A 3,296-nucleotide genomic window follows, 5' to 3' on the forward strand; every position below is an offset into this window, starting at 1 on the left:
TGGGAGGTCAATTAGCTACCTAAAACGTTAATAAAAATAGAAAATATACACCTCCAAAACATAAGATGCTGTTTTGCTTTGGGTAATCTGGCCAGTACTGGCACCAATTGCACCCAGGATGAACATGCTACCTCCTAAGGGTGACATGTTTCAAAAGCGTTGGATGTTCTCACCCTCCAGTGCAGAGAACTCTGTCCCAGACCGCCTATATTTTACAGGAACTGAGAGGTGATGAGGTTCACACCCCACCTTTGGGAAAGGAACAAAAGCTAACGCTTGGCAGAAGTGTGTATTGGGGTGGGGGGGGACCCTTCTCTTTCCACAGGACCTTAGAACCCTAGAGGTGGCAACTCTGCAGGGCTCCTTTCATATATCCGTCTAGTTAACTCACAGTCAGTGGACACAGAATCCAACAATCAATTTCTGTACCTTGGAATAGCTACCAAAAGGCTGAGGGGTGATCAGTTTAGCCCTTTGCCTAGGATCTTCTCCTTTCCCTACCTCCCCCAATGGTTTCTAATTAACCCTTCCAGGTCCCCGCCTGGGCTGGAAGCGTCTTCCCTACATTCTATCAACACCCCCAACAAATAGCCATTCCCCATGGGACATAACTTCCCTTTGTGGTTTACCCTCGGTCAATTTGCGAGTGCTTTTGTCCCTGTCCTTCCCAGCAGCGGGCGGGGAAAGGGTTGGGAGCTTTGGGGAAGGCCCACCCTCCCTCCGCAACCCTCTAAAGGAACCGGATCCGGGAGCTCGCCGGCAGGTCTGCAGTGAGAAGGGATCACACTGGAGTTAACCCTTTGAAAGGAGTTGGGAGATCGGTTCTCATTTGGGACCCACTAAAGTAGGACCGGTGGAGCTTGAGGATCTACCTCTCTTTCTCATCCCCCAGACTCCACACACAGTCCCACAACAGGCCGACGCCTTTACCCTCCGTGTGACCAGTTGGAACCATCTTCCATGCTCTGCCCCAAACCTGGGATGGCGGGGAGGGGCAGGGGGGTGTTAAAGACAGGCAGCTAAGGGGAAAGACAGCAGGAGAGCAGAAAGGAAACTCGGTAGTAAATTATAGTTGAGACAGCGTGTTTATTTACGAAATTTGGGGCTGGTGATAGTTTCTGGTGTAGTGGTGGTGGAGAAGGAGGAGGAAGAGGAAGAGGAGGAAGAAGAGGCGGCAGCATCCTCAAAGGGAGACAGGGTCCAGGAGGGAGTAGAATCATGAAGGTAGGAGGAGGTAGCATATGCCGCAGTGGGCCAGGAGGGCATCGCCTGGGTACTGGGGGTCTGGAGCCCGGCGTACTGCTACTGAAGAAAGGGACGGTGGTGGACAGGACCGTCGGAGGGACCGCAGTGTTCCGTGCTGTGGTGGAGCGCGGGCTGGCCCGGATAGGCACTCGGTGCCCGGGAAAGCGAGTGGGTGCCCGCGTGATAGTGGTCAGGCGAGTACTAATCCGGTTGGGCGTCCTAGAGGAGGCGGCGCCGGCGGCGGAGGGGGTGGCGGGGGACGTGGTTGAAGTGGTGGTGGTGGTGGTGGTCTCCATGGCCTTGGGGAAAGAGCTGGGCTTGGAAAGGAAGAAAGGGTCCTGGCCCATCCCCTTGGAGTCCACCAGGTCGGTGGGCACGTACTCCTTGACGGAGCCCACCACGATCCATTTGAGGAGCATGAGGCTGAGCCCCAAGCCGATGAAGCCGATGAACAGAGGCACCACGCACAGCCACGTCTGCTGCCGGTTCCACACGATGCAGTCGCTACAGCGTAACTCCCGGGGGGGCTCGGCCGCCCCTTCGCCGCCGCCGTCCGGGCCCCCGCCCGCCGCCGCCGCGGTGCCCTCCTCGGCCGAGGCGGCGGCTGCCGAAGCGGCACCAGGTGGCGAGGCAGCGGCCGCCCCTTCACTCATCCTAGGAGCCGGTCTTCACCTTCGCCCCCCCCCGAGGGCCGCGCCAGAGGCATGGGGCCGCGCGGGCCGGGCGCGGGCGCGGGCTCCGGCGGCGGCGGCGGGCTCGGGCGCAGGCAGCGGCCGCGGCGGCCGCATGCAAATCGGCTCCCTGCCCCCACGCCCCTCCCCCCGAGAGGCAGGCGGCGGGCGGGGAGGAGAGGAGCGGGGGAGGGGACGCGGCCGGGGAGGGGGCGGTGAGGATCGCGGAAGAGGGGCGAGAGCGGCCCCCCGGCGCCGCCGGTCGGTCAGGGAGCTGTGGGGCGCGTTTGCAGCCTGCCAAGCAGCCTCCTGTGCGCCGGGGCCCCGCGCCCGCTGATGCTGCTACTGCTGTCGCTGCCGCCGCTGCTGCTGCTGCTGCCCGCCGCCTGCGTGCGCTCCAGCCGCGCCGGCATCCTCGGGGCGCCGCGCCCGGCCCGCTCCCTGGGGCGCCCGCCCGCGCCGCCGCCGGGCCGCGCCCAGCCTTCAGAGGCCGAGCGGGCTGGCCGCGGGGTACCCGGCGCCGGTGGACCGCATTCCGACACAGGGGGCCGGCCTGGCCGCCGCTCGCCTAGCCCGGCGCGCCGCGTTCCTCAGCGGCTGCTCGGCGAGCCCCGGCGGTGAGGTGCACCTGTTCTTCACCCGGCCCACAGCCAACCCTCGGCCAGCACTCTCCGGGAGAGACCAATCCGAGCACAGCGCGGAGGGCGAGCGGCCGGGCTCGCCTCGCTCCCGCCGCTCGCGGCTCCGCGCAGCCACTGCCGCCGCCGCCTGAGAGTCAAACTCCAGCGAGAGACGCTGCCAGTGCCACGACCAGGGGCCGGGGCGCAAGAGGGTGCCCGCGGGAGCAACCCAACAAGCAGGCAGAGAATTCAAAATCACGCTAAGGCGCCGCAGCCGGGTCGAGCTTGGGGAGCAAAAAGCGGGAGAACGCGTCAGGGGGTCCCGAGCGAGGCAGATCCCCGGCCAAAGGCGGTTCCAGGCGGGCTCTGACAGCCAGGCGGGTGCGGGTGTGTGTGTGTGGAATCGCGGCGGACGGGCTGGGATTCGGGCAGAGTAGCACCTCCCACCAACACCTAATGGTGGTTTCTTAATGCACACAAGATAAATAAATGATCCAAGCAAAACCCCGTTGGCGATGTGTGGCAAAAGCAGTTCCCGACCGATTGTGAGAAGGTCTCCTGCGCGGATCCAGTGGGGGTCAGAGACTGACGCTGTGGGGCGAACGATTGGGGGCGTGTACGGGTGGGAGGGTGCTTGTGCCATCCGCTGCCTAACTGCGTGCCATGGGTGCGGGATGCAGAGCCACCTTTGCCTCTGAGTTCCTGAGAGGAATGCTGGTGAAGCAGAAGACCTTTGTGCGATCAGACCTGTCAGATCTCT

General features: G+C 63.4%; 1 pseudogene across 1 annotated transcript; it reads right to left on the reverse strand.

Moving 5' to 3' along the window:
• Positions 1–1,086: 1,086 nt before the first annotated feature.
• LOC308631608 (pro-neuregulin-3, membrane-bound isoform-like) lies at positions 1,087–1,898 on the reverse strand (annotated as a pseudogene). The gene has a single exon. The product of its transcript is annotated as a pro-neuregulin-3, membrane-bound isoform-like (transcript).
• Positions 1,899–3,296: the final 1,398 nt, after the last annotated feature.

Source organism: Spermophilus citellus (assembly GCF_964194105.1).
Source record: "Spermophilus citellus genome assembly, chromosome: 12".
Lineage (NCBI taxonomy): Eukaryota > Metazoa > Chordata > Mammalia > Rodentia > Sciuridae > Spermophilus > Spermophilus citellus.